General features: G+C 42.2%; 1 protein-coding gene and 1 non-coding gene across 6 annotated transcripts in view; both read left to right on the top strand.

Moving 5' to 3' along the window:
* CTNND2 (catenin delta 2) overlaps positions 1 to 12,746 on the top strand; it is a 1,111,183-nt gene that overhangs the window by 752,288 nt on the left and 346,149 nt on the right. The gene's annotated exons all lie outside the window — the stretch shown is intronic.
* On the top strand, positions 11,738 to 11,841 carry LOC139178111 (U6 spliceosomal RNA). Its single transcript, XR_011562532.1, has one exon. It is a non-coding gene; the product is annotated as a U6 spliceosomal RNA (small nuclear RNA).

The raw sequence follows: 12,746 nt of genomic DNA on the forward strand, positions 1-12,746 counted from the left end.
AGTACTGGAGTGGGTTGCCATTGCCTTCTCCAGGGGATCTTAAACCTCACCAAACTAGCTACCACCTCATGTCCCTTATTTAGGGCCCAGCATATCCTGCTTTATTCAGCATGTGTGCTAAGTCTCCACAGTTGTGTCCGAGTCTTTGTGACCCTGTGGTCTGTGGCCCAACAGGCTCCTCTGTCCATGGGATTCTCCAGGCAAGAATACTGGAGCGGGTTGCCATTTCCTCCTCCAGGGGATCTTCCCAAATGGAACCCATGTCTCCTGCATTGCAGGCAGATTCTTTACCAGCTGAGCCACAGGGAAGCCCAAGAATACTGGAGTGGGTTGCCATTTCATCCTCCAGGGGATCTTCCCAACCCAGGGATCGAACCTCCATCTCCTGCAGCTTCTGCATTGCAGGTGGATTCTTTACCACCAAGCCCCTAGGGAAGCACAGCCTGCTTTACTATATTAAGTTAAAGAAATAGCTAAGGTTACTTTTTTGCTAAGCCTGTAAGAGTCTTTTTAAAAGACTCAGATTTTGACTTCTGTCTTTTCATGTAAAAGAGGGATCTGAGAGTGAGGGGCAACTCCAGAAATCATGTAGAAAGACTGATATTGAGTCAAACCAATGGTCCTCAGTGAGACACATCCTTTTATATGATCCTTTTTGTAGTTTTTAAAGGTCCTCTCTGAAGGTCAATTCTGGTTGCATTCAGGATCATTTGTTTATCTAACACCATGAAGTTAGAGATGTTTATTCCTATGAGATTAGGTATATATGGATAAAATGTATCTCAACATACAAGTGATTATTTGAAGGAATAAAGACATGGTGGAAGTAGAAATTATCCAAGACTATTATTGAAACTAAAGTTGGGTGCAGAAGGCACTGTCATCGGCTATGTGGGCAACAGATCGAAAGGGCTGAGAAGACACCATCACTGTGATTAGTTCTAAACAAAATTAAAAACCCACTTTCTTCCCACACAGCTTAAAACCTGGTTTAAGGGCTGAGATGCAAATTTAAATTACTTAAAGAGGCTTATGTAGTAAGAGAGTGGATGTTTGCCCATAAGTGGGGGAAATTGCTATGAATGAATATCACAAAAGGATGTGAAATTGGAGCTACGCTCCCAGACTATTCTGTAGACATCCATCAGATTCTGTGTCTGGAATAGTAGCTGCTTCTCTTCTAGGAAATGTGTTTCTCTGGGTTCCATCCATATGGTTGCCAGGGGAGCAGTTGTTTTCTGAAGATGGTGGTTTTCCTCAGGAGGATGGGGATTTTTCCAGAGGTGACCAATCACAGCGTACCACAGCCTGCCAACAGTGGTGGTCTGGGGAGCAGCACCTCACCCAGGTGGAGCCCACGGGAGCCCTTCCCTGCAATGTCTGGACTTGGAACCAAAGAGGGTGATGTGCACTTATCTCTGGTGGTGAAGAGTGAGGAGCCGGAGCAGAGGAGTCCTTAGAAGAGATGAGGCGCAGCGTCTGCAGAGAAGCGGTGGTGGGGACCCCGGAGAGAGGGGCTCTGGGCTCCTTCTGAGCCTGCCCTTCTGGAGGTCACAGGAGCCCGGTGGAAGCTCCCCTGGCCTGGGGAGCCACTGTTGTTCGCTTGCATTGTGGTTTTTCTTGCATTGTTGTCACTTGCGAACAAAGGATTCTGATTGACACGAGAGACACTTCAGAACTTGAGCTTCAGAATGAGTATATGTTCCTGAGGCACAGTGGGGAGCGTGCAGAGCTGCTCCCTTCTGAGTAGACTATAAATAACTCCGCCAATACTCAACGACTGTTCTTCTGCCCAAATTCAATTCAATAAAGACGATGCCATAGGCAGTCTAATTGGAAAGTGCAGAGTATTTTCACTGTGTTAGTAAACAGTTGCTCTTTCCATTAGAAATGGCATCAGGGCTTGAGATACGAGCACCTAGCAACATCCGAGTGAAATTATCAAAGACAGGATGTATTTCTTTCCTATTGTAGATGTTTCATGGGCCCCTGCATTGTGTCAGGTACTGCGTGAGGTGCTCTGAGTCCTGAGAATAACAGGTTCTGTTCTTCAAGTTCTCAGAGCCTCATAAACAGAAGAGAGCCCCAGGATCTGATGAGACTAGAGTGGTGTGGGGACACAGCCAAGGAGGAGGCAGGAAGGGAGAGCTTCCCAGCTGAGCCTGGCAGGATGTCTGTGGCTGGACGGAGGAGACTGTTAACTGTAAAGGCACGTGATCCCTTTTAGGCCAACAGAGTGAGGAGAACGGCATGAGAAGCAGAACTGATTTTTTTAAAGCCTCGAATATATCAGATATAAAGAAATGAAAAGTCCCCTACATAAAAGCAAATTCCATTCCAAGAGCGTGTTCTTGAATCGAATTTGTTCATCAGTCCAACAAAGTTACCTAAGCTGTATAATACTATGCTGTAATAGGTTTATGATACTTTGACACAAATAATACATAAAAAACAGAGAGACAAAAAAATAAAGATTTGTTTTAATCTTACAGTATCTTGAAAAGTACAGTAGTACAGTAAAACAGCTGGCATACTGGGGCTGGCATCAAGTGAATAGGCAAGAAGAGTTACTGATTGGAGGAGGGAGAAGACGTGGGAGACGGTAGAGCTGAAGAATTACCAGCGATAGGAGACGGACGGCCAGCTGTGACTTCACTCATGCCTGATGTTGATGGACTGTACATTCGCAGCTTTGAATGTTCACAGCTTGAAGGTTCGTGTGTAGGGTACTTACTGTGTATCCTAATTTTGAATATAAATCATAATACTGCTAAAAGGACGTGTAACATCTTAGCAAACATATTTTCTGGAAAAAAATGTAACACAGCACCTAGCTTTTTCATTTAAACTGTGTCTTCTGTTAGCTACTAAAATTAATGGAATACGGAGTATATGACCTGACATTTTATTATGAATTTGACATCGACACATAAAACTCTTTGAAAGGCAGAAAGGGCTTCTATCATCAGACTGTTTCCTCTTCATTATTTTACCAAGCAAGACAGCAAGGCACAGAAAGGAGGAGTGGTTTCTCGGAATTCTAGGAGGACTGACCTAGACTTGTGATTTTTAAGCTACAGATTGCAACCAATTAGTCAGGGTTGTGAAATCAGTTTTGTAAAACAAGAGTCAGAATGAGAGACCATGACAGAACGGAAGGGGTTAGCTTGCATCACATGTAGTAAGAATGAAGTTTATGACCTTTTGGTTCATTTATATACCCAATAAATACCTAATAAACATAAATATGCATATGTATGTGTATACGTGTACATAAGCTCTGGCTGCCAAGCAAAATGTATTTCTGAGCCTAGGTTGCAAGAAAAAAGTGGAAAAACCAGCAGCAGTCTGTCTGGGCGCTGTATCCCAGCAGAAGTGAGGTTAGCAGACCACTTGGCTGCTTGGGAAGTAGCAGAGTTCTCAGAATTCGAGGTGGATGCTCAGGACGAGGTGCATCCTGACCACCTTCAAGCCAGCATTTCAGCATCTCATCACAGGCCCGCTGCTCACCTGCCCACCCCCAGCCTCCCCTCCTGCTGCTGCTTCAGCTCGGTTTGTTCTCCTCTGCCCCAAAGTCTTAGACAAAACTTAAGTCAAAACCACCCTGCTTTTGCCAGGCCACTTGGTGATTCAGACCAATTTGTTGATCTCTTCTCTAGCTCTGGTCCAAGTTGGGACCCCTAAAGTCCACAGTGAGACAAAGCCTTGGGTGTAGATTGTGTATGTCTTAGGTGATCCCAGAAAGCAGGAGAGTGAGGCAGGGAAGGAGGGAAAATAACCTAAGTGTTGACCATCAAGGTCACTGCCAAGGTGCTGAGTGAGGGGTTGAATTGCAGGAAGCAGAGGAACACTTCCTCTAGTGGTCCAGGGAGGTGACTGTTTATCCATCAGCTTCCAGTGATTTCGGGTTCCCTGGGGACATTAACTTCCCTGCACTTCTGAGCTGTGCTTACTTGGAGCCAAGTGGGCTGGTGTCGTTTTGGTGATGACCCCAGGCAGAAAGTACAAGACCATGACAGCTACTCCTGTATCATCTGAGCTACAGGGAGATGTCCCCTGCAGTGATGGCTGAAATTAGACTTGGGACATGAGGGATTGAGAATCTTCTGCTCTTCCCCGTGTGTCTCTCGTGTCTGTCACACAGCCTTGGACTTGGGAGCTTCTCATCACTTTGCCAACAAGGGTCCATCTAGTCAAAGCTATGGTTTTTCCAGTGGTCATGTATGGATGTGAGAGTTGGACCATAAAGAAAGCTGAGCATTAAAGAATTGATGCTTTTGATTTGATTTTATTTTTTTTAATTTTATTTTATTTTTAAACTTTACACAATTGTATTAGTTTTGCCAAATATCAAAATGAATCCGCCACAGGTTCAGGATGGGGAACACATGTATACCTGTGGCGAATTGATGCTTTTGAACTGTGGTCCTGGAGAAGACTCTTGAGAGTCCCTTGAACTGCAAGGAGATCAAACCAGTCAATCCTAGAGGAAATCAACCCTGAATATTCATTGGAAGGACTGATGCTGAAGCAGAAGCTCCAATACTTTGGCCACCTTATGTGAAGAGCCACTCATTGGAAAAGACCCTGATGCTGGGAAAGATTGAAGGCAGGAGGAGAAGGGGATGACAGCGGATGAGGATATTGAATGACATCACCAACTCAATGGACATGAACTTGGGCAAACTCCAGGAGATGGTGAAAGACAGGGAAGCCTAACATGCTGCAGTCCATGGGTTCTCAAAGAGTCAGATGTGACTTAGTGACTGAACAATAGCAACAAGGTCTATGAAATAACAAAAGCGGGGATGAAATGCAGCATCCTGAATCCTAACAGTCTGCTCCTTCCAGGATCCACGGATTTTAGTTTGCAGACTTTCTGGCTTGTTCTTCAGTTGAACTAATTTATCTGATACTCCCTTGAGTGTCCACATTTTTTAGTATTATAAAACTGTATTTACAGGTGAAAATTATTTGTTTTCTACACAGAAGAAACTTCCTCTCTGTCTCACTTGAATTATTTATATGTCTTGGAAGAAGGCTGAACACAAAGATTACATCCCTAATTTCTCATCACTTCAGGAATCCAGTAGTAAAGGCAGCCTGGGAATTACGGATGCTGCCGACAGGAAGGATAAATCACCAAGAACTCGGATTCCTCATGGAGAAGAGACCTGCGTGCAGACGATCTTTTCCAGAGCACATGTCCATCCTGTGCGCCTGCTTTTGAAATGAGGATTCAATCCCAAGTGTTTCCATAAACGTAGAGGAGATTTAGTGCCTTTGTGTCTGCCTCTGCTCTCATTAGGTTTTGAACATTTTCTTCCAACATCAGTGGAATTTAGAAGTGACAAGATCCTAATTATAGGCTTTTCAGATTTATGAGCAAATATGTGTTGTGTGTGGTTTTCCCAGAATTCACTTTTGTAGACCTCAGTGGGTTGACCAGTTGCACATGTGCAGTGGAGAAGCTGGGAAGTCTCTTTATCTTAATTAGCTTCTGTGTCTCCTGAGACTCATGACAAGATAGTGTCTTGAGCTGATTGCTGTTGTGAATATAAATATAAGCACTTTCACCATCCGCTTGGCTACCCTATCATCGAAAAAAGCGTTTACTTTGTGGAGGTGCCAGGTCCTTTCCCCATCTATTCTCTTCCTATACCGTGAGGGTTGGCAGCTAGGGAGCCTGACACCAGGTGTTACTTTTCTACCACCCAAGAGCCACGCTGCTTTCCAAATTCACTTGCCAATCGAAGAGGGGGATTTTCAACAGATGGTAGATATCAGTTCCCCCAGTAAAATTGCTCTCTCTCACTTAGGAGACTTAAGGAAATGCTGCTCCTTATGTGAAATGCCTCCCTGCCCCCTCTTTGTCAGCCACCATGACATTTGAAACTGTGCTCAAATGCAGTCTCCTCCAGGAAGCCCTCCTTGATTCTCACCCGGAATGAGGTGCTCGTTATCGCCCAACAGAGTCTGTATTCCACTTTTCAGCTTATTGCTTCTGTCCCTGGGTCTGTCTGTGTCTGGTTTTGTGGTGTCCCCACAACCAAGCACAGGGCCAGGCAAGTAGGAGGGGTTGAAATGGACATACTTGCTTTGCTGGTGTTTCCACATTTAGCAGCATCTCAAGTTACAAACTCATGAACACACTCCACCTCACCCCCATGTTGGTGATGGTGAAGTCACTAAATCATGTCCAACTCTTGCAACCCTGTGGACTGTAGCCTGCCAGGCTCCTCTGTCCATGAGATTCTTTCTCTAGGCAAGAGTAATGGGTGGATTGCCATTTTCTTATCCAGGGGATCTTCCCCACCAAAGGATAGAACCCGAATCTCCTGAATTGCAGGCAAAGTCTTTTCCTATTGAGCCACCGGGCAGCACAAATACCCTCCAAGGAACCCTCATATCTTACAGAATAGAAGTTGCTATAGGTTTATATAGTTTTCATTGCACAATCACATATAATCAACCTGAAATATGATAATGTCCAAATTGCCCTATTCTCTGTTTCTAGTCTTTCAAAAAAGCTGATTTCTCCTGCTTGTTTCATTTCCCTAATGAGCATCAATTAGCTGACCTCCCTGGCACCATAAATATTAGGCTTTCACCATTAATTTGCCCAATGCTTATGGCAAGCAGAACTGCATAAGTCAAAAGATCCATATACAGGCAAGCCCACTGTATAGATTCATGATAAAGCTAGTAAGTATCTGACAGCCTGTGTAATACTTAACAGACGTACACATATACAACACACAAAGAAAGACTGATTTACATCACAAGGATTTTAATTAGAATTTTATTAGCATAATTGACATGGTGTTAAAATTAATTAGCAATTATTTTCCCCAAGTCATCTTTAAAGAAATTTCTTGAAGGCATACTGGAAAACATTTTATGAGCTGTTTCTATACAAAAACAAGAACATGACTGTAGATGATTTTTAATATATCAGTGTCACTTAGCATTTGTGTTTCTTTTGTGGTTCTGATCTCATAGGGCTTTAAATATACAGCAGGTGGTTCTTATGCCACATCGCCTTAAAATATTGACATAATGTTTCATGTAAAAAGAGAAATAACCTGCAGCCATGAATCTGCCTAGAGTAACATAACTGAGAATGCACTGAATTATTTAAGTTCATACCTGAATGATGTCTGACATGATCCAGAAACCAGCACAGCATATTTTTCTCTAATTCATCATGAAAAAACACATTGTTAAAATATAATACATATTGGGAGATAAATTATTTTTTCTGTTGCAAAATAAAAAAACAACAGCCCAGGAAAATGGGTAATTTGCATTGATTGAATCAACTGATTGACGTGCAGTTTATATTCTGATGTAACACTTCAGTGTGGTTTTTAGAACTGGTCCAGTGATTTAAATTAGAATTGAGGAAAATCAAGTCATCTTCTTCTCATGCTGGAAAATGAGGCATATTCACTTTCCTGAGAAATGAAACTCACTTGAAATGCAGCCCTCAGAATTTTCTAAGTCCATCCCTCAGCATTTCTTGCATGTTACTGGGAATTTTAAACCATCCTCTGCATTGCCATGAAGGTTGTGTATGGTCCAATCATTGTTACACTGAGAAACAAAGACCATCGCTTTGCACAGCCCTAGGCATGTCATTCACACATGTGTGTCCATGAACTGCTTCGTGCATTTGTGACAGTTATTCATCAGCATCCCTATGAATCAAGCTTTTCCAAAGAAAGAGCCAACAGGATGTGCAGATAAAGAGAGAGATTTTTTTCAGGAATTGACTAATTTAATTGTGACCTGTGGGCTAGTCCAGAATTTGCAGGGTAGGTCATCAGGCTGGAGACCCAGGAAGAGTTGCAGTTTAAGTCTGAAGAGGGTCTGCTGGCAGAATTTCCTCTCCTTCCCGGAAAGTCAGTCCTCTTCTTTTCAGACCTTCAGCTGATTCGACGAGGCCCATCTGCATTATGGAGAGCAGCCTGCTTTGCTCGAAATCTGTTCATCTAAAAAATAACTTCACAGAAATATCTGGGGTAATGGTTGACCAAATATCTGAGTATGTATTGGCACATAAAATTAACCATAACAACATCATACTAAATAGATGTGTTGTTGTTGTTGTTCAGTCACTAAGTCGTGTCCAACTCTTTGTGATGCCATGGACTGCAGCAGGCTTCCCTCTCCTTCACTGTCTTCCAGAGCTTGCTCAAACTCATGTCCATTGAATCAGTGATGCCACCCAACCATCTCATCCTCTATTACCCCGTCTTCTCTGCTTTTAGTCTTTCCCAGGATCAGGGTCTTCTCCAATGAGTCAGCTCTTCTCATCAGGTGACCAAATTATTGGAGCTTCAGCTTCATCACCAGTCCTTCCAATGAATATTCAGGGTTGATTTCCTTTAGGATTGATTGGTTTGACCTCCTCACAGTCCAAGGGACTCTTAAGAGTCTTCTCCAACACCACAGTTCAAAAGCATCAGTTCTTTGGTGCTCAGCCTTCTTTACGGTCCAACTCTCACATCTGTACATGACTACTGGAAAAACCATAGCTTTGACTATATGCACCTTTGTCAGCAAAGTGATGTCTCTGCTTTTAGTATGCTGTCTAGGTTTCTCATGGCTTTCCTTCCAAGGAGCAAGCATTTTTTAGTTACATGACTACAGTCACCATTTGCAGTGATTTTGGAGCCCAAGAAAATAAAGACTGTCACTGCTTCCACTTTTTCCCCTTGGGCCTCTGGATTGAAGACAGGAAAAATCCTTCTCTTTTAAATGTTTGGTACCTAAACTTAAATGGCAAAAAATATGGTCTAGCACCTCACAGGAGCATCCACGTCTTCTTGGTTTTCTCCTCCAGTCTTTTCCAGAACCCTTCTCTCAGTCCAGAGAGAGTTCAGATCTCCTCCTGGCATGATGTCAGCTTGAGCTCCTCCCAGTCCTGTGGCTCTTGGAAACTTCTCTAAAACATACTTGTGTTTGATTTTCGAGGCTAAGTTTTTGTTTAGACTTAAAAAAACCTGTTTTGTTTTGTTTTGTTTTGTTTTTTTCTGTCAGAGGCTCTTCTTCCATTGAATGCACCCTAGCTGTCAGACTAGTATATCTACTTTGAAACCCAAAGTGGTTGTGAGCTTACATTGCACAAAGCATGTAAGCTGTATTCTTCGCTAATGCTCTGATGCACCCACCTTTCAGTATTTCTTAAAGTTCTCAAATGTCTAATATTTCCTAAAACTCAGGGATGGACTGTGAAAGTCATCCAAAAATTAAGTAATAATGATACATATAAAAAAACATTGCAGAGGAGAAAAAACATACTGGAGGAGGATTAGAACCTAAAATATAGTTTTTATTTGGTAATAGAATCAGGAGCTAGAAAACTTAGTACATATTAGGTGACTTTCCAGTTCTAATCATTACACGTTAGTTCTAAAAATAGTATCTTCTGGTTTAATCCATCTGTACCAATGGCCACTTTATACCTCGGTCTTTGCTTTTGGTCCCACCTTAGTTTTTTTTTTTTCCTTCTGCAGTATGCATTAAATACAGACGGAAGTACTAGCAAGAATAGTGATTCCTTTTTGAAAGGAATGTTGTGAAGTTCAGAGGCTAGAGATACGTGAAGTCTGTAACTGCACAGCTGCTCACCAGATAAGAGGCAGTCCTGACTCAGTGGATGGGCGTAAGGAGGATGTACACGGGGAGGAGGGCGGGTTCATAAGCACAGGCGAGATTGTACTAAGAGTCAGACATCAGATGTACCCGTGAGCTTTGATCTTCCTTTGTCCTTGTTCAGGAAAACTTTTAGACTGAGACTTGTCAAACAGAACCAGAGCTGACAACAGTTAAAGTAGCAGAAACAGATTTTATGCAGGAGTTATTGCAATGGTAGAAAGGAGACCCAAGCCTAGACTTGAGCTCAGTTCTGAATCCAAGAAATAGAAGGTATTTATAGCCGAGGAGTGGAGCGAGGAGGTCAACAGGTGGGAAATTACTAAGAGGCTGAGGTAAAAGAAGAGCAGTTGTAAAGGTAATGGCATTTTTTGAGGGTTTGAAGACTAGCAGTTAAGATTAGATCAGGGGAGCATGTTACCTTGACTCTAGAGCCTTCATTTATCTCTCTTTCATCTTCAAAAGATTTGAGGAGAAAGAAATGCTAGATTGCAACAGGTTTGAACATGAGCGTTCTCTGGCAAAAGTATATTATCATGTGGATGGCACAGTAGTAGGCATAGTCACAGTGGTTAGTTAAGGTTGTAGTTAAATTTATATAGCAACAAATAAAAATTAAAAGTAATAATTTACCAATATAATATTTACTTATGGTTCATTGTTCCATAAGTATTAAATGCAAGACTTAAATTTAAATCATGAAAAAAAATTTGAATCATGAAAGTCTATTTCTTTTAATCACAATTAACTGATTCAAAGAAAGAGATTAAGCCACACCCAGCTGGGTGACCTAAATCAATGTTCACTCCTAGCACCTTGGAAGGCACAGCAGTCATACCGTAAAAGTGGGTGCTTGGTGTGCTGGTTTCAGAGGGTCACTCATCGTCCTCTGTAAACCAAGACCACAGTGTTCATCTCAGTGAGGGCTTGAAGCTTCTTAGAACCCACTTTTTAAAAGATGCTTTTAAAAGAATGCTTTTTGAAAGGGCACGTGATTCTCTGGCCCATAACATCCCCCAAATTAGACATTTCTTTCTAGAAGGGTGAGTAGTATATCAATGGCCAACCTTCTTGGGGTATACCTTCTTTGGTTATTTAAAAACAAATATTTTTAGGGCTGTGAAACTACGTGGTATGATACTGTAATGGTAGGTATGTGTCACTCCCTATACATTTGTCCAGACCCGTAGCTTGAACATCATCCAGAGTGAACCCGGGTGATTACGATGTGTGTCTGTATTGGCTCAACATTTGTAGCAAAGGCACCACCCTGGTGGGGTGTTGATAACCAGGGATGCTGTGCAGGTATAGGGGCAGGGTACACTGAAGAAATCTCTGTATCTTCTAGTCTTTGTTTTTAGTTTTACTAAATGAGTTAGTTTTTTGTTTTACTAATGAGTTTATAAAACTACTCTAAGTAATAAAATCTATTAAAAACAAAAACCCAGTGTTTATTTAACATCTGCTTCATACCAGTCACCCTGCTGGCAGGTCAGGAATGTCAGGCAGGAGGTTCGAGCTGCTACCTCTTGGGGTCCAAGAATGTTTTCTGTTGATGCTAATGGGACAGAGATCCTAACCCATCACCCCTGCCCCACACTGAGTGCCCAGGTAACATCCACATCCATCAGCCTGCCGGCCATGGTATTGAAGCATCTGGAGAGAGGATTCTCCAACCCCACCTGAGTCTCCTCACATGACCCAGACTGCAGCAGAGATGAGCCATCCCTGCTGAGCTCTGCCCAGATTAGATTTGTGCACAGAATAAATGACTGTTGTTTCAAGCTACTGAGTTTGTTAGGTACTACATTATGGGCTGAATTGGGTCCAACCAAATTCATGTTTTGAAGACTTACCCCTGATACCTTGGAATGGGACTATATTTGGACATAAGGTTTCTGGAAAATGATTATGTTTAAATGAGGTCATTAGGGTGGGCTCTAATCTGGTAGGTCCTTGAGATTTTGAACCTGAGAATCCAGGGGCATTCAGGCACAGAAAAGAGACTGTGTAAGGACATAGAAAGAAGACAATCCATCTGCAAGCCAAGGAGACAGCCTCAGGAGAAACCAACCCTGTGCTCACTTTAGCAACTTATGTAATCACATTGGAAGGATACAGAGATGAGCATGGTCCTTGGGCAAAGGCCCCATGCAAATTCATGAAGCATCCCATATTTTTTGGTGACAAGCATGCTACAGTATATCAAGAAGTCAAATTGTAGTGTACATGTAAACTTATATAATGTTATAAATGAATGTTACTTCATTTAAAAAAAAAGAAGAAGAAACCACATCTGCTGACATCTTGGTCTTGGCTGGACTTCCAGCCTTTAGAACTGTGAGAAAACAAATGCATATTGTTTAAGCCACCCAGTCTGTTTCATTTTGTTACAGCAGCCCTTGAAAACCAATACACATAATGGGAAAGCAGATTCAGTCTCCAAAGGTTGACTTTATTTGTACTGTCCTTCAAGCTTTTGCCGTTGGCTGTTCGTTTTCTGTTGCTTCATGAAATGGTGTTTCCTATGATTGTCTGACTTCAATAACACTAACATGTTGTGTGGGGCTTCCCTGGTGACTAAGATGGTAAATAATCTGCCTGAAATGCAGGAAATCTGAGTTCGATCCTTGAGTCGAGAAGATCTCCTGGAGGGAGGGCATGGCAACCCACTCCAGTGTTCTTGCTGGGAGAACTCCATGGACAGAGGAGCCTGACAGCTATGGTCCATAGGTCATGAAAAGTAGAACACCACTGAGCAACTAACACACACACACACAAAACACCTTTTGTAGGGTAATAATGTCAGTCAAAGGAACAGTTTACAAAAGCTGGTGGGTTTCATGAACTTCTGCTAAAACATGACTTCCCTGAATCTCTTTTAGTCAGCAGTATAAACACACATGACCTTTCCTTCCCTCACTGAACTTATCTCCTGGGAAATTCACTGGGCTTGTGTAATTATTTCTGAAAGGTAAAGAAAACATTTGTCCCAAGGAACAAAGAGCTGCTACCAAAAGACTCAAAAGGTAAAATGTTTGATAGTGTTGTTTTTTTTTTTTTTTGCAGCCAACAATCTACATGTT

This window comes from Bos indicus, chromosome 20, assembly GCF_029378745.1.
Source record: "Bos indicus isolate NIAB-ARS_2022 breed Sahiwal x Tharparkar chromosome 20, NIAB-ARS_B.indTharparkar_mat_pri_1.0, whole genome shotgun sequence".
NCBI lineage: Eukaryota > Metazoa > Chordata > Mammalia > Artiodactyla > Bovidae > Bos > Bos indicus.